The 24112-nt window shown below is 40.3% G+C and overlaps 1 protein-coding gene across 7 annotated transcripts in view; it reads right to left on the bottom strand.

Moving 5' to 3' along the window:
* The window catches only part of BBX (BBX high mobility group box domain containing), a 216066-nt gene that overhangs the window by 121102 nt on the left and 70852 nt on the right, over window positions 1–24112 (bottom strand). For 6 of the 7 annotated variants that reach the window (XM_030582309.1, XM_030582282.1, XM_030582307.1 and 3 more), the window contains exon 3: window positions 16338–16407. The gene's annotated coding sequence lies outside the window, so the exon portion shown is untranslated. Of the gene's footprint in view, window positions 1–16337; window positions 16408–19383; window positions 19394–24112 lie in introns of those variants that run through there. The other variant, XM_030582308.1, reaches the window with a different exon arrangement.

Here is a 24112-nt window from a genome sequence, read left to right on the forward strand (position 1 = left end):
CTCAGCAGAGCTAAACGGTATCTTCCAATCTATTTAGACTGTCCATCTCAGACAAACAAATGATATATAGATAAATAAGGTATTTTTTAAAGCAGCATTACTACGAAAAGAGAAAAGAAAATTGAAACAAAATTCACAAGCTTGTTAAATTACAAGCAATTGTCAGGCACATGCACAATAAAGAATTGATACAAAAGTAGGAGAAAAGAAGAGTTATGTTCCAAAATATTGGACAAAGTATGGTAGCCTTGATTAAAATGAATCACACATGCTGTATAACATCAGCAGATGATTCTTGTCAAAGCTTCTGTTCCAGATCCATTGACAACAGAGATACCTGCAGGGTGATTGTGAAAGAGAAATTTTACCAATAGAATTGTTGTCAAAATATTTTTTCAGCCTGTTCCTGCTGGCTATCTTTTTATATTCTGTTGCTGGAAACACAATAGTCTCTGTACACCCAAAGCAGGCTTGCAGCAGAAAAATGTAATCAACTGTAAAAATGTAAAAAAAAAATTGGAGGGCAGAGGGATTGCTTTTGGTTTTTACACATTTTTTTTCAAATTTAGTTACAGAATTAGAGGCAAATTTTCATCTTTAAAAATGCAAACCCCCCAAACTGTTTTATTGTGCCTACTCTCTGACATCTATTTCCGCTCTCTCTCTCCCTACATTCCTAGATTCTTTACAAAACAGTATGCAAAAATAAGACCAATTCCATGGTCTTAACTTTGGCAACATTGACAGTTGCCTGCATAATTTCTTAACCTTACATGTTGCATTAACACTAATGGAGCACCTACAAAATTATACATTTACGGTGGTGATCATCAAAATTTTTACAAACGTCTTTACAAGTAATTAAACATTAGGAAAGTATTTATACTGTCTCTACATCAATAAGCTTGGCAAAATTCAAGGTTTTTTTAAAAATTTCAATATATAATGTCTACTTTTATTTTGCATTTATTTTTATCAATTTAAACTTTTACAATTGCAGGCGGATGTCAAACAATTCTGTAATGACAGAGACTGCGAATCAAAATGAAGCTTTATAATTGTTAAAAGCACAAATTTTCAACATCACATATCAACATATACAAAGCAAATATCCCTATATCAAACCCCTAGAAGTTCTCAGGCAGCATTTCTCTTACTTTGCCTATCTGTAAATTTTTATCATCAATCTATGTTTTCTGACATTTACTGATAAAAATCAAACCCTTCCAGGTCTACGAAAAGACAGTTACCTTTTCTGTAACTGGTGTTCTTCGAGATGTGTTGCTCGTGTCTATTCAATTTAGGTGTGTGTGTTCGCTACATGCACCGGTGCTGGAAGTTTTTCCCTTAGCAGTATCTGTAGGGGCAGGCACAGGTCACAGTATAAGGGGCATCATGGGTTCCCCCCACCCTCAGTTCCTTCTTGCCAGAAACTCCAACAGTGGGGAAGGAGGGTGGGTTGTGGAATGGACATGAGCAACACATCTCGAAGAACAACAGTTACAGAAAAGGTAACTGTCTTTTCTTCTTCGAGTGATTGCTCATGTCCATTCAACTTAGGTGACTTCCAAGCAGTACCCCTCGGAGGCGGGTAGGAGTTCACGGACGTGTAGATTGCAACACAGCCCTGCCGAACCAAGCATCATCCCTGGCCTGCTGAATGATGGCATAGCGGGCCGTGAACATGTGCACCAAGGACCCTGTTGCAGTTCGACAGATATCCTGGATTGGGAAGTGTGCCAGGAAGGCCACCAAAGATGCCTGCGCTCTGGTCAAGTGACGATCGGCGGCGAAGGGACTCCCACCAACTTATAGCAGGTCCAAATGCAAGAGGTGATCCAGTTAGAAATCCTCTGCATGGACACCAAGAGGCCCTTTATCCTATCAGAGATGAAAAGCTGAGTTGACTTATGGAAAGGCTTTGTCCGATCTACGTGGAAAGCCAGGGCCCTCCTTACATCCAAAGCGTGAAGGTGCCTCTCTTCACTAGTCTTATGGGGCTTAGGGCAGAAGACCGGAAGGAAGATGTCTACTTTCCATATAAGCCAGGACACCACCTTGGGAAGGAAGGCTAGGTGGAGACGGAGCTGGACCTTGTCCTTAAAAAAGACTGTGTACGGCGGTTCTAAGGTCAGGGCTTGCAGCTCAGAGACTCGCCTCGCTGATGTCACTGCCACCAGGAAAGCTACCTTCTATGATTGATGAGTCAGGTAGCATGAGGCCAAAGGCTCAAAGGGCGGGCCCGTGAGCCTCAACAACATCAAGTTGAGATCCCACTGAGGGGCCGCAGATCGAACTTGAGGAAAAAGTCTCTCGAAGCCTCTGAGGAACCTGACTCTCATATCATGGGAGAACACCATCTGCCCCTGGATTGGCAGATGAAAGGCAGAAATGGCCGCCAGATGCAACCTGATAGAGGAGTGTGCCAGGCCCTGGTATCTCAAATGAAGCATGTATTCTAAGATTAACTGCACTGAAGAATGCGAAGGGGAGGTGCCCCATTCAGCCGCCCAGCGGGCTATCCGGGGTAGCTGGTAAGGAGCAGGTTGGGCTACATTGCTCCACTGGAGCTTGGCCCTGAGGTCCCGACATGAGTGAAGAGTTGCCCAGCATGGGACCTTGCTTATACCCAGTCTTATTCTTCGCCTTGTGGGAGGTTGGAGACTGGCCTCGCCCCACCTTCTTGGGCTTCTTGGTTGGAGCCACGGATAGGGACTGGTGCCGGCTAATGGATGGTCTGGTGGGGCGCCACGTACCGAGCTTACAGTACTCAGCGCCAAGTTGGATCATTGCTCTGGTGCCGGGGTGAACCAACTCCATAAAGAGCATCCTTAAACCAATATTGTGCTCCTCCTTAGTTCTTGGCTTGAAGGACTTGCAAAATTTGCACTTCTCACTAACGTGCCCTTTGCCCAAGCAACGCAGACAACTGCCGTGTGGATCATTAACTAGCATGGGCCTCTTGCAGTGATCACAGGTCTTAAAGCCTGGGGACCGGGGAATGTCCTGTCCCGAGGCAAAGTCCCATTTGGGACCTACACAGTCTCTAACTATAGCTTAGGGGTTTAAAAAGACTAACCGAAAACGATATACAGTATAATACAAGAGATAACTAGATAACACAAGAACGACTAGCAGCAGACTACCTGAAGCAGCAACAGTTCCAGCACTGTCACTGGCAGCAAGAAGGAACTGAGGGTGGGGGCAACCGGTGGCGCCCTATATACCGCGGCATGTGTGCGCCACTCCAGGGGGTGCCGGAGCCAGTCCCCTACAGATACTGCTGATGGAAAAACCACCGGTGCATGTAGTAAGCACACACACCTAAGTTGAATGGACATGAGCAAGCACTCGAAGAAGAATATTAAGTGTAAGAAACACCACAGCAACATGGTCTACTTGCAAAAGCAAAACTCCAGAGATTTAAATGGCAACTCCTAGGTAGTCTAAGATTTCAGTGGGTTTATGTTTTCTGTGGGTGCCGTGCGTATGTCAGAACGGCAGGATTTTACCAGAATTTGTCTTGTTACCACTATGAACAGTATTAACGAATCTGCCTTGCCAGGATAACTGTGGCAAAGCCAACATTTTAATGGACAAGTCAGTATTCTTTGCCATATCTACTGCAGCAAACCACCTCTTGCATACTTGGTGATGTAGCTTGAATTGCTGTGTCAAAGAACTGATGCAAATGATAAATAGATCTAAACCTAAACTGTTATGATCCTCAAGTAGAACACTGGCATCTCAGACTATAAGCGCCCCATCCACCTCCCTTTGATTTCAACAGGAGTTTTTCAAACTGACTTTACTGGAAGTTAGGCTGGGCTCTTCTTATGCCCACATGGAATACTAGTACATGAACAGGAATGAGGTAATGTTAAGGCAATTTATTCAGCATCTTCCACTTCATAGCACACTAGTCAAATTTCTAAGCTACTCATTAAGAAATACCATAAGAACATAAAAAAATACAGAAGGATTGATCACTGAGACGCTGATATTGTTAATGATCTGATGAGGTGAGTTGTCTCAACCACGAAGCAGGGGTCTATAAAGAAGCTTAACTTGGCCAACTCATTGATTTTCCCTTCTCTCTCCAAGCAGAGAAGCTCAATTCCTTATATTTCAATTACAATTAAAATGCAAGACGATAAAATATATATAAATGAAAAAAAGAGCATGTTTTTAATTAAATAGTTTATTCAGCTTTGGGGTAACTTGACCTGCAGAATTTCTTTTAGCTTACTATAATGGAGAAAGGAAATTAATTGGTACTAATTACTGACCAGATAGTGAATGTATTTCTTCTTGTTTCACAGCAGAGAGCCACTAATGAGCTTTTCTAACTTTCACAGAAGTGATGGTTTAATGGAGGACATGCTGTGACTAAACAGAATACTGTCTGCCGGCAGAAATTTGGGAAAGACTGTCACCACATGTAACTAACACAGCAACAATTCTTATTTAATTTTTAATGAAGCTCTCTTTCCTGTTTAAGTAAATGACAAACTATTCTTTATTTCTCTTTTTGTATTTTCATTGATTGCTCCCTTTTTTGTTCTCAGTTTTTAATTTTATTTATCTAAGACTATCCAAGAAATAGTACAGTCTTTGAATTTCTGTGTTTTAAATGATCATGGAAGGTCTACAAAATTTCTCTCTCCTGTCCACCAAAAAAAAATGAGCTTTCAAAGAAAAAAAAAAATTGTTTTACATGAGAGGAACAAGACATTTATTTCCAGTGGCAACCATTTTCTTCACTCATCATTAACATTTTCCCTTTCTTTCACAAACTCTTTTCCCACTTGGAAATATTTGGGAATTATTCATTTCATTTCCTCCAAAACGGTTACAGCAATGCGTGTGTCTCAATTACCATCGAAGTAAAATAAAACCACGTATATTGCACACATATACACCGCCAATTCCAAATATTCTCAAAAATTAAAAGAGACAAGACCAACCACTTTCCATGTCTACTGCACATCAGACCTGTGCTCCACTCTTTGCACTGGCTTCCCATAGAATACAGAGTCGAGTTCAAGGTGTTGGTTCTTATCGTCAAGGCGCTCCATGGCTTGGGCCTCCATCTAAAGATCCAGGATGAAGACTGTGGTCAACCAGAAATTAATTTGGTCTGATGCACTTACTTAATCCATGTGAGTAAACTGTACTTTGTAGAAAGATGTTGCAATATTTGATTACGCTCCTGAGTGAAATCCTGTTTCCACTCAATTCAATAGAAAAACCAACACTGACTTCATTAGGGTCAGCATTTCATCTTCTAAAGATGAACTGAGGCATCTGTAAAATAGATAGAATACTGATCTCAGGGGAATGGTGAGGCTTAACTCAATGTTTGCAAAGTGCTATATGATCTCTAATCCTACAGAACCAACCAACTCTAATCAACCTGCTCTCCACATCCCATTTGCACCAGAGAGCTGAGATTTTTCAAAGCTTAGTAGGGGATTTAGACACAAAACAGCTCTTAATCTCAACCAATTGGCCTTCATACACAACAGCAACAGAGCAAGAACAACTAACTGGTTTTGACCAAGTATCACAGAATACCAGGGTTGGAAGAGACCTCAGGAGGTCATCTAGTCCAACCCCCTGCTCAAAACAGGACCAATTCCCAAATAAATCATCAACAGATTTTTGCCCCCATATCCCTAAATGGCCCCCTCAAGGATTGAACTCATTCAAACTACTGAGCTATCCCTCCCCTGCCCCCCAAGTAAAGTGCTCTCCTACTGGAAATTTAATACAGTAACACATGGTAATATTTGTGGTAGGAGGTATAAAGGTATTAATGGTAGTTTTGCAAAATGATTGAGCGTGCCAGCACTAGAGTGTTAGCAGATGCTTGCCTTTACACAGAACAAAATATGCAGTGAACTAATAGTTCTGGGATACTGTTCCTAGAAATTTCTGTTTTGTAAATATAACAAGTTGACATTACAAGAAAATTAATTGCTGAATGAATTCCTCAAATCACTTACAATGTATTTGAGTTTAAAATCTGAAGCTATTAACCAATGGCATTGACCTAGTAAATTTTGTTTTAATATAAATGGGGTGCAACAGTTCTGGGGTACCTAGAAGATCTTAAATAATATCAAGAGCCTCAATCTCTTGCTTATTCTTTCTCAGTTTAGAACTTTTTCTAGAAAACATGACCTGTGAGGGAAGATTGAAAAAACTGGGTTTGTTTAGTCTGGAGAAGAGAGGACTGAGAGGGGACTTACCAGTTTTCAAGTATATAAAAGGTTGTTACAAGGAGGAGGGAGAAAAATTGTCCTGTCCTCAAAGGTTAAGAACAAGAAGCAATGGGCTTAACTTGCAGCAAGCTTTAGGTCGGACATTAGGAAAAACACATTAGGAAAAACTTCCTAACTATCAGGGTGGAATAAATTGCCTAGGGAGGTTGCAGAATCTCCATCTTTGGGGATTTTTAGGAGCAGGTTGGACAAACACATGTCAGGGATAGTCTAGATAATACTTAGTCCTGCCTTGCGTGCAGGGGGACTGGACTAGATGACCTCTCGAGGTCCTTCCAGTTCTATGATTGAGCCTCCATGCCCCACATCTGGTGTGCCTGGCGCAGAGGGGCAGGCTCCCAGGCTGTTTCTGGGGTAGGCCCAGGCCTTGTGCTGTGTCAGGGTAGGGTGCAGCCTCACCACAGAGTCCATGTCCCCAAGGTGAAGGATGAGGAGGCTGCAGGATGATCTCCCACCTTCAGCAAGCCAGTGGCCTGTGCTCCCCACTGCCATGCTGGAACCTCTGCATTTATTTATTGACAAATAAAACTTGCACAATTTTAAAATATTGTGCACAGAATTTTTAATTTTTTGGTGCGAAATGCCCTCCGGGGTAAATATTATTATGCAGAGTGTAGTAGCTTTTAAATATACTTGCTGCACCTGACACAATAGGCTCTGTCATCTTTTTGGCTCAGACTTGCAATAAAATTCATATTAACTCAAATGGTGAAACAGTCCAGCCATCAGAAAGGAATCAACTAGCTTGTTTGGACTGGATAGACTACTGTTAAGAAGAGGAAGTATCAAACTCCTACTACCTTCAACACACACAATACTCATAGCAAGTGGGCTTTAGACTAGGAAAGAAAGGAAAAGAGTTCAGGAAATGGGTTTGCATAACTCAATCTGGCAGTTACTTTGGTCAGGCAAATGTATGGTAGAAGACAAAGCAGTTTCAAAACAAAACAAATTCAGAGAGAAACTAATAGATATATTGAAATATCCATGCACAATTATAATGAAAAAACAAGCAAGGAGAAATAGAAGCCATCACTAAATATCAGCAGATCTTCATCTAGTGGGCATACTGTGGATGATTATTTTCACATCAGTGAAGATGGATATAATCCATAGGCAGGAGAAAAAAGAAATGGATGGCTGTGTTTACATGACATTGTAAATATCTTTGACACCAAGGGACAGCAAGAGAAGAAGGAATAAAGTCTAAGGGCAAGATTACAGTGGTCTTACATGCCTGTACAGTCATAAAGGAGTATAAAGTTCCGCCTTCCTCGCTTGCACAGACAATGCTCCATGTACGGGAAGGGATGGGGAACGGGGGCACTCTGCCTCTGTTCCCCAAATGTACTGGTCAGTGCAGCTGAGGTACCACAGAGAAGGGAATGATCTATTATTGGTAAGTAGCAGCTGCAGGTTACTCCCCTGCCGAACAAATACAGAGACTAGAAAGTGATTTGTGACTCTGCTCAGAGACAGATCAGCTACATGCAGACCCGTACTCAGGGCAGATTCAGTCAAACCACAATCTAACTCCAAAAGCTACTGTAAACATTTGTTAAAGGGCAGCAGGGCTGAAGAAGTCAGAGAGCCAAACAATTCCTAGACAGAGTTTTAGAATAATGTCATTAAGGGAGATTTTAACTCCCCAAATATCTGCTTGATAACGAGAACAAAAAAAGAGGCAACAGAGATTTTCTTTAAATTGTCTTCCACTTAAATTATGATCTTAAAAGTAGAAGTATCTAGTTCTTCCCAACTGCTAGAAACTGACTGAATGAGAAAATAAGAAAGGAAGCTTGGAAGAAAAAAACTAATAGCATTCCTCTGCATTCTTTATTTCCAAATTTATAACAATTCATCAGTAGCTCTGATCCTGCATCTTGCTGCACGTGGGCAAACTCCTGCACGCATATGGAACAAAGATTAAAAATAAATATGTTGGTTTCTTTTTATTTGCCTTCTGGTTTCTGAGCTGCTAGGCTATATTCAGCTCATATTTTCAAGCTTTTCTTTGGAATCCTAAAAACTAGAAACTTTTTTTTTTTTTTGGTGAAGTTGAAATTTGAACATATATACATGCCTCTAGGAACTGGAGCTTCAAGTAAAACATCCAACATCAGTAGACTCAATAACATGCGAGAGTTGGCAACATTATACAATTCAGATATAGGGCCAAATCCTTAGCTATATAAATTAGTATAGGAGTCTATAGAATTATGCTGTTAACACCAGCTGATGATCTTGGCCCATCTTCTTTACTTAAAATTAGGGCTGTTGACTAATTGCAGTTAACTCATGTGATTAACTAAAAAAAATTAATCAGGATTAAAAAAATTAATCACGACTAATCGCAGTTTTAACTGCACTGTTAAACAATAGAATACCAATTTATTAAATATTTTTGGATGTTTTTCTATATTTTCAAATATATTGACAAGATGGAGGAAAAGAGGGGATAATTGTACTGGGACCTCAAGCTCAGGGGCCCCAAAATGTCAGTAACTGGGGTGAAATGGGGATGAAGAAAGACAGGGTGGGGCCCCAGCATACATGATGTAGTGGGTCCCCAAATTTCTTTCGACAGGCCTGAGTACACACAATGAAGCTTCCATAATAAAATTCACCCATAATTACTACAGGAGTCAAGGTAACCATAAAAGCAGTGAAGAATCCTGTGGCACCTTATAGACTAACAGATGTTTTGGAGCATGAGCTTTCGTGGGTGAATATCCGACAAAGTGTCTATAAGGTGCCTCAGGATTCTTTGCTGCTTTTACAGATCCAGACTAACACGGCTACCCCTCTGATAAAGGTAACCATATACAGCTGTAGGAGCAAATGAAAGAATTAGGCCTTTAATACATTTTTAATAGGATCTAAAATATTCTTGCACAAGCGTAGTGTTTGTTATAGTTTCCACTTTCGCCTTGAACTCGTTTTCAGCAGATTAAAACAGCAGTTGTTAATAAGCCATCATAACAATCACTACCCACTGCTCCTTTAACAGCAGAAGGAAGATAAATGAATGTCTGTACAGTGTATTTAACCTGATTTTCTGATCCATTAAGTGCTATTAGGCCATAAATTATAATACTGTAGCATTCTTGCATCTTCAAAAAAATAATAAAGAAGTCAATGAAAATATCCTGGATTCATTTTAGACAAGACAGATATGCTTAATGTTTATTGAGAGAAATATCCTGAGATGAACTTAAATACATTCCTAGCTATTATCGAAATTAACACAATACATCCTGCAAAATCAAGCTGTCCATCTTTTTTGTTTGTTTAAATGAGATATCGACAATACTCTGATTATAGAATTACAGTGTGAAAAATATTGTACCCATGAATTCAACTCCCTTATCATCTCTTCCCTAGGAGATTGTCAATGGATAGTATTATACCAATTTTCTAGTATTACACATGCCCGTCTTAAATTTTAATGATATAATTGTTCTCTAGAATTACGTTTAAGATTTTAAAAAATTCAGATTGAAAAACAGAACTTGTGCAAAAACCTAGAGATAAAATATTTTTACAAAATGTGATGAGCAGGCAAATTCAGTCTCTCTTATGCTTTTTCCTTTACTGCAGGCATTATTTTAAATGGACTTTTAGAGCACTGTAAACTCTTTAGTTCAAAGCCTCAATTTAGTTATAGAAAAATTAACTGAAACCAAAGGGTTTGCTACTCTACTTTTTTGAGTGTGTGTGTAAAGTATTTGCAAAAGAATTCTGCCTCTTTTAGCCATAGTGAGTTGCATAAACTCTTTCTGGATCTAGTAAAGCTCAGGAAGGTTGTGCAATGTCTCATTACACAACTTTCAGGCGCCACCTAGTGTTTTTTTTAAACTCTCCACTTTTTTAAACAGAAAAATATGGTACTTATCACTGCAGGATCATGACCTACAATAATAAGCACTATCTGAAAGTAATGCATATGCTTAAGCACTTTGCTGATTGGACTGGGAGCAGTGTACACAGCATCTTGCATGATCAAGCCCTTTAAGAGATCTTATCTAGAGAAACCATTTAAAAAAAAAAGCAAACTCTATCATTCACTGTGTCCAGATCTTTCGTCAGCATAGGTTAACAGTAGTTTTTAATCATCAGTGCTGGTTCTGTGATGTGGAATACTGTCCAATAACTAAGGCCAGCAGGCTAATTAAGGCCTTGGATGGACATACAACAATTCCCAAAGAATAAACAACAACCTGATTGTATCCTGTATGGACTCAGCATCAAACAGAGTAGGCTACGAGGATTGGCATGATGATGGATGTTAGGAGACCTGGGTTCAAATGTGAGCTCAGCCTTTGACTCAACGTGTGACCTTGTACAAATCATGTAGGCCCAAATTCTCTGTGCAGTCTCAAAACCTGGATACCTAACTTCAAGAGAAAAGGAGTTGAATGTTAGGCACCCAAAATATTGACCCCTCTTTTGAAAATTTAGATCTATCTATCTATCTATCTATCTATCTTTCTAAGCCCTTTAAGGGATCTATCTATACACACACGTTAAGTATTACATAATTTCAGAGAGAGAGAGAGAGAGAGAGAGAGAGAGAGAGAGAAAGAGAGAGAGAAATTAAAATATGCAGTTGCCAAAGATCTTCTATTATCTTTCTCTCCTGCTGTGGCAGAATCATACTCATTGAAAAAATAATAATTGTGTGTGATGGGTGAAGTCTTTATAAGACCCAGGAGTAAAGGAAGATGATTGACAGTTTGCCTAGCCAATCACTCAGAGACAGGGGAGGGACTTTCTTTCTCTGCAAAGAGTTCTGGGTATGGAAGCCCTCTATAAAAACTCTGGCTGCATCCTAGCCAGACAGTCAGAGTTGCAGGGCTGGGGAGGAAGGGTCCTCTGCGGAAAGCCCTGTCTGTTGGGCCCAGGAGGCAAAGTAGTTCCATTTGGCTCAGTAGGAACACATAGTGGACTCTTTCCTACTGTTTGATAGTATTCCTTGCATTTCCCATGAACATGCCCATTCTAAAAACTATGTAAAAGCAGCTAAATACTACCAAAAAACCCCCAAAACAAAACTTTTAAAGGTGCGTTACAAACAAGAGGACACTAATAGTTCTGACTGGGACCATATGGTGGTGAGAAGGACCTGGAGATGCCGTGGGTCCGCCTGGCCCTTTATCACCTCTACTTTCAAACTCTTTGGCTCCAGTTACATGATGCACATGTATAACCCCTCAGTGGAATACAATAGGGACCATCACCTGAAGAAGAAAAAGGTACTTCCTCTTGTTTGTATTAAACCTGCTGCCTACTAATTTCATCACGTGACCCAGGTTTTTTATTGTCAAAAATAGTAATTAACACTTCTCTATTCATTTTTTCCACACCATTCATGATTTTATAGATTTTGATCATATCACCCTAGATTTCCATGGCATTCTGTCATCAAGGTAACATGAAGTTCTACTCATGGGGAAGACACAGAGCTCAGCAACACCAAGGAGCTGTCTGCGAAGGTGAACACATTGCATGGGATCACATTCAGGGGGCCAAACACAAATATGCATCATAACATGTAGTAAGGTTTCATAGCATGAATGTCAAATGTTCTTTTCAAAGTTTCTTGATTTTTTCAAACTCATACAGAGCTATTCCTTATTGCAGAGAAAGCCAAAGAAAAGGTACGAAACTTAATTGCAGATGTTTCAGCAGGGCCTGATTAAATTAATCCTACAGTACTTCAAAACCTAACTGAAGCAATCATCTTTGAGAACTCATGGAGGACGGATCAAGTCGCAGAATACTGACGAAAGGCAAACATAGCATATATCTTTAAAAATTATACATCAGTCAGCCTAACTTCGATACCCAGAAAGATACTGGAACAAATTATTAAACAATCAATTTGTATCTTCTAGGCTAATAGGCTCATAAAAAATAGCCAACATCAATTTATTAAGAACAAACCATGACAAATCAACCTAATTTCCTTGTTTGATAGGGTTACTGGCCAAGTGGATAGAAGAGAAGCAGTAGACAGGATATATCTTGATTTTAGTCAGGCTTTTGATGCAGTCCCACATGACTTTCTCATAGGCAAACTAGGGAAATACAGTCTAGATTAAATTACTAAAAGGTAGGTGCACAACTAGTGGTAGTACTGCTGAAAAAGATCTGGATCACAAATTCAACACGAGTCCACAACGTGATGCAGTTGTAAAAAACTAATTTTCTGGTTTCCATTAACAGGAGTGTCATATGTAAAACACAGGAAGTAATTGCCCTGCTCTACTTGGCACTGGCAAAGCCTCAGCTGGAGTATTGTGTCCAAATCTGGGCACCAAACTTCAGGAATTTGCAGATAAATTGAAGAGAGTGTCCAGAGAAGAGCAAGAAAAGTGATTAGAAAAAAGGTTTAGAAAACCTGACCTATGAGGAAAGGTTAAAAAAACTGGACATGTTTAGTCTTGAGAAAAGAAGACTGAGGGAGACCTGATAAGGGATGTTAAGGGCTGTTAAAAAGAAACTGTGATGATTTATTCTTTGTGTCTACTGAAGGTAGGACTACTAATGGGATTAATCTGCAGCCAGGAATATTCAGGTTAGATATTAGGGAAAACTTTATAACTATGAGGATACTTCCTATTGGAATGGGCTTCTAAAGGAAGTTGTTGCATCCCCGTGATTGGAGGCTTCTAAGGAGGAGTTTGGACAAACCCTTGTCAGGGATGATCTAGCATGAGGGGCTGGACTAGATGACCTCTTGAGGTCACTTCCAGCCCCACATTTCTGTGATTCTATGTTTCAGTTACTCAATGTGCAAAAGACCTCCTCAAATAAATACATAACCCTAGGCCAAAACTTCCAAACCCGGTTGCCCAAGGTTAGATTCCTAAATCTAAATTTACACACCTAAGTAGAAACATGTATTTAGTCTTACATTTTTTTTTTGGCCTGCCTAATATATTACATCTGACTTGCCAGAGTTTGTTACTTTCTATTTTCCTGAGTAGGATTTTACTTCCAACTTTTAAAAGATGTCTTTTATTTTCTCTAACTGCCTCCTAACCTCCTCATTTTTGTGTAGTTCCCTTTTTTGAAGTTAAATGCTACTGAGGTGGGTTTCTTTGGTCTTTTCTCCCCTACAAGGATGTTAAATTTAATTACATTAATTACAAATAAATTGCTATTACCAAGCTGTTCAGCTATATTCACCTCTTGGACCAGATTCTGTGGGCCACTTAGGATTAGATCAAGAATTGCTTCTTTCATCAGAGCACAAAGGACGTGTGATCCAGCTGCAGATCTTGGCATAACATAAAACTGACACTCTTAACAAAATCCTCTCAAAACAGTTGCATTTTCATACATAGAGTAGCTCTTCACTTAAAGTTGTAGGTATGTTCCTGAAAAATGCTACTTTAAGCGAAACGATATTAAGCAAATCCAATTTTACATTAATTCTTATGGGAAATAGGGAGTTAGGTTCCAGGGAAATTTTTTTAAATCAGACAATAGACTATATTATAGTGTGTGTGTTTGTGTGTGTGTATAAACAAACAATTTAATACTGTACACAGCAATGATGATTGTGAAGCTTGGTTGAGGAGGTGACATAAGAGGGTGGAATAGTGTGGGATATTTCCCAGGGAATGCCTTACTGCTAAATGATGAACTACCACTCTGCTGAGCCCTCAAGTGTTAACATGTTGTTAATGTAGCCTCACACTCTACAAGGCAGCAGGAATGGAGGGAGAGGAGAGAGCATGGCAGAGAGTGACAGAGACACACACCGTGTGTGAGAGAGAGAGACATGCATTGTCCCTTTAAGTATACTGATCCCACTCTAAATACACTGCCTTTTTAAGTAGATCAGCAAGTTGAGACAGCAACTGCTGCCAACAAGCTCCGTCCACCCTGAGCCCTGTCATGTCCCTGCCCTGCTTTGTGGAGATGAGGTACAGGAGCAGGGGACAGAAGCAGGGGGAGGAGGACTCCCTGACATTAGCACCGCTCTTCCCCCTCTCTGTGCACAACAAGCAGGAGGCTCCCGGGAGCAGCTCCAAGGCAGAGGGAAAGAGCAGCATACGGCAGCATGGGGAGGGACAGCTGAACTGCCCAGCAATTGACAGCCTACTGGGCAGCTGCCACACAGGGATCTTATGTGAGCTTATGGGTAGCTGCCAGTCCACCCTGGTTCCAAGCCCCCACCAGCTAGCTCCAACGGGCTGATCTTCCTGCAAGCAGTGGTCAAAGCAGGCGGCTGCCAAACAACATTATAAGGGAGCATTGCGCAACTTTAAACGAGTATGTTCTCTAATTGATCTGCAACATAACAACGAAACAACTGACTTTAAGTGAGGAGTTACAGTATATGAATGCCAGCATGTTCTTTTTAGGTCTAAATAGTTCAATTATACAGAGACACTTAGTCTGTGGAGCCTTGAAGTATTCAATATCTTTTGGTAACATTTTTTTTTAATTTTATTATATTTATTTCAGTATATAATGATATAAAATGATTCCCTCTTTCCTACAATTGTTACTCTGGGTGCCTTTGGCATTATTAAAACAATAATATCACCTAATAAAACAAAAAAGGGCAGCAAAAAAACCAAGAAAAACTCCAACAAATCCCTATCCCGACACAGCCCAAACAGTAGGTCTTTCACTCACCCAAACTCCCATCCCCCATAAATAATCACTCCCAATCTGATCCACCATCTTCAAAACACCCAGGAGAACATGATGGGCCTTACAAAACACTCTGGAGATCACCAGTCCCATAGTGCTCAGGACCAAAACAGAAGCCTGTTCCACAACTCAGGGCTTCTTACAGAGTATGTTCTACCACTGACCTCTTTTCTATTAAATCATGGGGACTCCAACATAAACACCTCTGCTGACTGCAGCAGTATGGTACAGGGAGACAGGCAGTCTTAAGTAGGTGGACCCTAAGCAACTTGTTTGACTCCATTTTTCTCAGAATATATTTTATTCTCAGTTAGAAATCCTTTGTGTGGTGAGACTTAAGGAATTTATTTTCACTCAGCTACATTAGGAATCCTAAAGTAAGGATGATCCTGAAGTACAATGTCATTGCAGGTATTTCCAACATTTGTTCTGGCGTTAATTATTAACCCTTTTGGGGATCAGGGAAAGAGCTGAACGAACATCTACTAAACATCTTTATGCCCTACGGTCCTTTGCTGTTTCCATTTGCCCCAGATTAAATGAATCTGCCCAAAATAAAAAGCAAAGGGCTTATAAGAGTTGGTTCTAGATGTAACTCGGTTGGTGCTAGCATAAAGTATCTCATTATTAAGTATCTCAGTTTGCCTCTCTCAAAATCTAAAATATGATAACTGAAAACATTTTGCCACAATCTCAGAATATCAAATCAATCTTCTTCATTGTAGATTCTTCCCCTAGTTGGGCAAAATTAAATCACAGGAAATGGTCATTGCTCCTTAAGTCACCTTGTATTCACAAATTCCACTGGACACGCCAGATACTAAAATCAAAACAGTACACACACGTGCCAGCCAAAAAGAAAAGCTCAAAATTCAAAACCAAGACACCAAACCAAAAACAAACAAATTAACAAAACCCACATGCCACACTTTCGTATTTTTCTTTGAGACAGGAAGAACACCCAAAACAAATGAGGATAGCATTGCAGAAACTCCAAGTAATTACAAGAATAGGTAAAATTGATGAAAAATCTGAATGACCACAAAAATGGAAGGAGCAATGAATTTCTGTCTCTCTAAATAACACATTTGCATCACGTATCAGAAAAGAGGATGATGACCCATTAACATACATTATTCCCTGCTGCCATCTAATTACCTTAAAGTTGGCCTTCAATATTTGGATTTGTGTTATTTTTGTTTCCCGATTATGAATAAAGGAGGTCTGGAAATAGTTTCTGTTTGTTTGTTTTAAACCATACACAGTAGGAAGAATGAGACAGACTCTCAGCTGAGGCAAAATGGGATAGTTCCATTGACTACACTGGAGTTATGCTGACACCAGCTGAGGAGCTTGGCCCATTACGACTTGTCTTACCTGCTGCTGGATGAAGAGTCTCGGCAGCCTGGAGAACTAGTAGGATTATGACATCACAAGAGACTGAAACCTAAGGAAGCAAAAAGAGGAAGGGATTTTAGTTAGACTATTAAAAAACCTTTGATTTTTGTTTACATTATCACCTATTTAACTCTCAGTTCCTAATACCCACTCAGGACAATAATTCATTATGAAAGATTCAACACTTTTGCCACAAAAAATTGAAAGCAGAGAAAACTCCTACTGCAATTCTCCAACAAAAACAAGATTTGGTATTTCTAAAACTGGAGGGGAAAATCTATTTCTTTTTACAGCATGAAGAGCAGCTCCTTTTCCCATTTCTGCTGGTCATTAAAAGGTCTTCCATTGTGTATTTACCACATTGACTTACTGAGAAGTTAAGTTTGACATGGATCATGAAAAAAAGGAGATGAGAAAGAGTTTTATCAAGTGCATTTTGTCTGTAAAGTACTTTCTGATTCCTGAATGGAAGATACTTTTTATATAGTATAAATGTTTATTGCAAACTACACTGCTATCAGCAAAAGACAAATTGCAGACATGCACAGACAACACAGAAGTCAAACTGAAGCTCACACAAATGAAACTACCAACACCAAAGCATCTCTGTTTAGAGAAAACACCTGTTTGCAAAGCACTCCCTCCCTACAAGTAAAGAGCTATTCTTCAACAGAGAAAGACAGTCTGCAATTTTCCCCTTGCAGTGACATTTGTCATTGTTTTTTCCTACTACTGTACTTAAAACTTAGCACTACTTATTGTTTAGGAAGAATATCTAGCTGAATAATCTGATTTTGATAGATTAAATTTAAAAGCAGTGATAGTTTTAGATTAAGCCTAAATTATCCTGCAGTGAAGTCTATGGCAGCATAATTCAGTTCTTGCCTTAGCTTGAGTTTCCTCAACTGCGATAGATTTTTCCCCACTTAATTTTCTCCAAAGCAATTAAAAACTTCTCTTGTCTTTGCAACATAAGCAGAATCTAGGTAGTTTTAAAAGAACCTCCAAGTCACAGTTTGAAATGAGGTGATGCTAGCACTTATCCTTACAATCGGTACTATACTTTCCAGACTGGCCATTGGCAATCAGAGAACTATTTTCCCATAACCAGCCACTGAGTTGGGTAATGCCTATGCCTAGAACATTCAGCCTGATCCCCTGACAATCAAAAAACAACTGAAGCAAACAGAGGTCTTCAAACACCAGCCAGAAATACCAAAGAGACTCTCTTGCACTCCAGTGGCACTCAAATAATAATCAAAATGAACAAGAGTATGTGACAGATTATTAAATCCTCACAGTGAAATTCTCTCAACTACAAATGACAATGATGACAAAACCTGAAGTCAAATCACAGTGCAGCAAGGCTCACAGGAACTTCACTGCAAATGAGTGGCATTGGATAGCTCCTCACTCAAGCTGCCTGGATGAGTGCTTTTACCACACCTCAGAATATTGCCTTATGTTAACTGCATTAACTGCTGCTACATTTTCCTAGTACGTTCAGGCAGCACGTATCTACAGAAAGTGACTGCATCAGGCAAGCCTGAACATTAAATTGATGTCAAAGGATGACATCAGCACACAGGTGCAGTGAAGCACATCCAGCTAAAAGGTTAACCCTAGCTCAGTATTTGGGATAGTTAATCATCTGCCCTTTTCTTAGGTACTTTTATGGTCTTCATTCCAACAGTAGTCAAGAGTCTACAAAATCCAAGTGCCTTTTGAAGAAGCACTCCCAGCTGGAGCTCTCAGCGTTAACACGATATTACACACGTCCCTGCTTATATTAGTGGTTTACAATCAGTTTCCTTAAAAAAAAAAAAAAAGATTTCTCGCTTCCCTTTCACTATATGTAAGACTCTCAGAAGCAGGGGAAACTGACTGACTATATAAAGGAAACAGCGTTCATGATTATTCAGAGTGCTGTCAAATGTACATAAAGCAAACAAACAAGAACTAGAGACTAATCTCTTTCAATTGTGATAATCATAGGTGTTTCCTGTAATACTAAAAGATTGGAAAAAAAGACTGTCAGGGGTGCTGTTAACAGCATACATTTACGATCTCTTTAATTCATCTTTTTCTCACGTAGGATGTAATTATTTATTATTCAGAAAGCAACGGTACACCACATGTGCTATAAACTTTTTCTATACACAGGAAGACCCAGATCCTGGCTCTAAGAGCACACATTCTAAAGTTCTAATCTACTTATTGTTTTAGGTGGATAACATGCAGAATGCTAAGACCTCCTATTGGGATAAACACAGAACTGAAATCACTATAAAGCCTGTACTAAAGACCATCTTTATTAAGCAACTGCACATCTTAGAAATTGTTCCAAAGTATTCCCAAATGTTTTAAATACAATTCTCTTCCTCCTTTACGAGAAAGCGAGGTCTCTTAAGTAACTTTTTTTGTTCATGTCCTTTGCAGAGGAGGAATATCTCCCATATACAAGTTACATACGAAACTGGGTCCTTTGTAAGACGTAGGCCAGAGAAACCTGTAAGAGTATCGATGGACAACAAGTGATCACTGTTAGAATGAGGTAGAAAATCTAATCTCCACTGTGGCTGGTATCAGAGAAACTCAGGACAAAGTCATACCTAGGGTTATATCAGCTTTGCATTCAGAAAGGAATCTGAATCAGCATGTATGAAATATGGTATGCAGGTGGCACACTGGGATCACTGCTAATTGCCCAGCCCAAGAGCTGGACTGTACTAGTAAGGCATGTCATAAAGAGATCTGTTGCATATCTTTGCCTTTGAAGGACTTCCCTTGTCAGTCTGGAACGGTTTGAGACTGTCTCTTTTCTGAAGCACAGAAAGCAGATCTTACAAACTAGATAAAGGCCTTTTACCTGCACTATGACGATGGAAATCATATGCTCCTGGAGAAAAAATCCAGGCAAGAATGAAAACTGTAACTGACAGCTTTATTTTATGATGCCTGAAGACCACCTGTGAATTTGATAAATGACTTAGTGTAGGAACCACCCCTCAATCGTAGGTAGTACCCAGTAAGGCCAAATACATCTTAATAGAAGAGCTAGGATTTTTGGTGGGAAGGTTTGCTTTTTTCCTCCAAAAGGGGCAGGGTGAGGTGCAGTAGGGATGGGTAAGACAGAGATAAGATGTAAAAATACAAATACTTTTGGCATAAGAGTTTATTAAGTTCAACGTTGCAGAGGACAAAATCCTCTCATATATGTACTATTTTCCATTTTGTACAAATCACAGTTTTATTATGAGCCTCCTGCACATTCATTCATAACAATAAAATGTATCTGGGGAAGGAATTAACTAACTTTTGCTGGTCTCAAGTGGTTGTCTAAGAGAGGTTTTTAACATAGTTCTTGCTTCTTTGTATGAGACCAAACAAAGGTACAATGGAATAACTAGTAGTTATTATTTTATTAAAATCATTAGACCTATTTTCTGCAAGAAAATCAGTAAATGCTAGGCCTCACATGCTTGAGAAACAGCTTTGCTTCTAGGACCTCTTGAACTTGTGGCTTTACAAGTTTAATAACTGTGCGTGTTTTTACAAGAACCTAAACAATTAAACCTCTTCTAGAGACTCTCTTTAAATTGCCAAAAAGCTCATGAGAGTTGATGTTTTGCAAGATGCCACCACAGAAAACAGGATATGCTGCATTGTCTTAGAGTTCAACAGCAGAATGTGCTACACACGAACACCTACTAAATTTAGGCAGCTCTTGTTACTCCAGCCAGTGTCAGATTTGAAACACGTGTTGTTTTCTCAACAGTACCCACAAATACCTTTTGTTGTGCAACTACAGGTCTGTTCATTCATTGAACTGATTTGGGACAACTCTTTTATGACTGAAACCTAAGCAGATCTACATATAAGTTACTGCATGGTGGACAGGAAAATGAAACTTCTGGCCCCATCTACATACAACCTTGCTTTAATTTAATTAACCTAGTTCACATCCTTGGGTGGACACTCTTATTTCAGTTTAAGGGTGGCGTGTTTTGGTTTTCTTAAAACTAACTTGGACTGAAATAAGCCTGGTTTAAACTAATATGAGAGTCTCAACATAGCCTTTTTTTGCATTGATTTAACTAAATTGGTTTAAAAAAAATCACACCTCAAATTAAACTGGTACAACTCTGCATGTAAATAAGTCCCTATCTGCAAGAAAAAAATAGTGGTTTAATTATAGTAGTTTAACGCTAATACTTGGCACTCTCCTGCAAAATCAGAGCTTTGATAATATATTAAATATATAAAAAAAGCTTCCAGCTCTTGCGAAGATAATGTTTTGAATGTGGACCAAGCATAAACAAAGTACTGCTGACTGCCTAAGTCCGGAGACAGCTACAATGCCCTCTGCTGTGGTCATGAATATTTTCAGGCTGCAGCGAAGAATAAACACACTGCTGTTCAGAATCTTGCAGGCCAAAGTAAAACTGATGATCTGGTTAGTTTCATTCTGCTGTTGCTGGCTTGAGAAAGGCAGAAGCTATTCACTGGAGGAGAAATTAAAAGCATCAGAAACCCATGAAGGTTGATGGGAGGAAAGGAACAGAGAAATAACATGTTTTTCTCTTGAATATATTTGAAGGCCCCAGCTGCGAACACTTCATCACTTACATATCTAGAGATGGATCTAAAAGAAGTGGTCTCCCAAGCAAAGTTCTAGAGTTCTAGAAATCTCTTCAGACTTGTTGTGATGGCTGGACATAAAGGAAATAATGAGCTTCTAATTAGGTCTTGGCCCCTGGATCTAACTTATGTAGTCTCCCCTCATCTTACTATCAGTCTCTGGCTAATATCTGGTACATTTTCTAAGACTGTAGATACACAAAAACAACAAGGAGTCCGGTGGCACCTTAAAGTCTAACAGATTTATTTGGGTACAAGCTTTCATGGGTAAAAAATCCACTTCTTCATATGCGAAAGCTTATGCCCAAATAAATGTTAGTCTTTAAGATGTCACTGGACTCCTCGTTGTATTTGTGGATACAGACTAACACGGCTACCCCGATACTTGCCACCATGTAAGGCACCATAGATACACAGCTACTCTGTAGACATTCTTGCATTATGTAAATGGTTTCCACCGTTACAGATAACATAATAATATGTGCAGGAGCACTGTACTTTACAGAGCAGCATGACTCTTTATACATGGTTCTATAACAGTACATTAGATGTTGCTAATTTTCAAACCAAAGCAGCCCATTCACAAAGCTGTAGGTTTCCATATAGGCAGAACCGTACTTTTGAAAAGTCTGAATATCTCCTGACCTTAAGGCTTCTGGAAAAGTTACAGTGAGAAGACTGAAAAGGCTCAAAAAACCAGGAGGCAAATAAACAGCTTTTTTTTTTTAAAGCATGAATTTTAATCCAATCTCATGATTCCTGAGGCCTAATTCTTGAATGCTTGGAGTTGACAGTACTTAAATTGCCAGGCTTGCTCTGGTTTTCTGGGGAACTCCAGTGTGTTTTGTGGAAAATGGGGGGTTTGTCCTGGTTTCCTAATCATCGACCTCATCTCCTGCATCTTTTCCATCTCCTCCCCTTACATTTTCCCCACCACCTACCTTGATGGACGGCACCCTAGTTCATGTACTGCATTTACATTCTAAGAGACTAAGGCACAGAAAATAATGAGCCTGATTCTGCTCTCTTACCCTGGATTTAAATCAGGAGTAATTCCTTGAAAATCAGAAGAGATACATTGGTGTAACAGAGCTGATTGAGACAAAATATATGTATTTCAAACTGATGTAGTATTGTAGGGACCTCAAAAATACGACTTAAGCCCATTAAAAGGACTTACAAATAAGTCCATCAGATGAATTAAAATGGAGTCTAGCGATACGCAGAATACTTTTTTTGCAACTGGAAAGAAATAAAGCTTTGTGGCTTGTTTTCACTGCTCCAGCAGTACCATTTCTCAACATAAAACTGAGGAGCACTCCACAGAGAGAGGGTTGCAGAGGCCCTCAGAGGCCCAGCCCAAACCCTCAACCATCACAAGTCACCATGAAACCTTAGAAGTGTCAGAGCCTGAGCAAGGTCCTTGGGTTCCAAGAATGTTCCAAACACAATCCGTGTCCCCAAAAGACACAGCTGAGTATGGAAAAAGCAGGCAAGTAGAATTCCTTTCATCACCCTAGAAAGCAGTCTTGCTACCAAGGTCTGCAGCAGCTGCAGGCAACAGAACTGCTTTCCAGTTAGTCAATAGAGAGCTTGTTGCAGTAATGCAGCTATAAAGGCATGAGTCACAGTAATGAGATCAGAGTTCAGGAGGAAGGTTTACAGGCTGGTGACATTCCTATGGCATTTACTATTTTAAAGAGCCCAGTTAGAGCCAACATCGGATTGTCCAAAGTCAGCCCACAGTCCAGGAACACACTAGGCAGGGCCAGTGCAACCATTTAGACGACCTGGGCGGTCGCCTAGGGCACTGGCATTTGGGGGGTGCCATTTTCTTCGGCAGAGACTGCTGCAGCTGGATCTTCGACCGCCCCGGTCACCGCCGGCATTTAGGCAGAGGGAGCTGGGGCAGGAGAGCGCGGGGAGGGCCGCCTGCAGCAAGTAAGGCGGGGGGGGGAGGCTGCATGCAGGGGAACTCCCCGCCCAGCTCACCCCTGCCCCACCTCCTCCTCAAGCACGCTGTGGCCACTTCACTTCTCCCGCCTCCCAGGCTTGCAGTGCTTAAGCTGATTGGTGCCACAACCCTGGGAGGTGGGAGAAGTGAAGCAGCAACGGTGTGCTTGGGATACTCATGCTTGGAGTAGGGGTGAGCTAGGGCAGGGGTGCCTCAGGGCAGAGGGTGGGGAGCTGCCACAGGGAGGGTGCCTCAGGGCAGAGAGGGGTAGCTGCTGTGGGAGGGGGGGACGCCTCAGGGCAGGGGCACGGGGGGGGAGCGCAAGGTGGAACTTTCGCCTAGGGAGTGAAACATCCTTGCACCGTCCCTAACACTATGGGCCAAATCTTGCTTACCCTTGACATCCAAGAAGTCTCACTGTAAACTTGGGGCTACTTGCCTGAAGTAAACGAGAAAACCTGGGTAAGACAAGCAGCATTTGGCCTTAAGCCTGAGCATCACCTCATCCCCACTAACACATCTCCCTGACTATTAAGACTGGAGGCTTAGCAGCGGCCCCTCACTCCCCACCTGCTGTCTGAGCCAAACAGCATAATTTTAGATTTGCTGAGATTTAGTTTAACATTGTATTTTATTTTAAATAAAATTGGTGGTTTGAGCAAGAGGAGACTTAGTCATTGAGTGTCCTTCTGAAGACTCAGACATCAAATACTGCAAGTACCATGTTATTAGCCAGCATTACATTCTCAATTTTCAATCCTTATTTTTAAAATAGTGATACATATCCTCATCTACTGTATATCATCACAGCCTCAGTGAATTCAGTGGAACCACCCTGATTCACAATGGCTACAAATCTGGGCCCAACATTATTTATTAAAAAGACGGCCGAACCATTTTTGCCACTGTTTTGATGAGAAGAATTTACCCCCACCCTCCCCCCAAGATTCTTGGGTAAACAGCAACTACTTCAGGAAACCATGTTAGTAAAAATAAAGAGAGAGATTACACTGAAAAGACTTTTAAAGACTCACTTACTCTGCTCTAGAATGGACATTATTGGTATAGAAGACAGCATAAACCTATCCACAATCCCCCTAGAAGTGTTACATTCTGGAGGAGTCTATCCAAGTCAACAGATGAGAACCTCTGCTTGCCT

This window comes from Gopherus evgoodei, chromosome 1 (genome assembly GCF_007399415.2).
Source record: "Gopherus evgoodei ecotype Sinaloan lineage chromosome 1, rGopEvg1_v1.p, whole genome shotgun sequence".
NCBI classification, from domain to species: domain Eukaryota; kingdom Metazoa; phylum Chordata; order Testudines; family Testudinidae; genus Gopherus; species Gopherus evgoodei.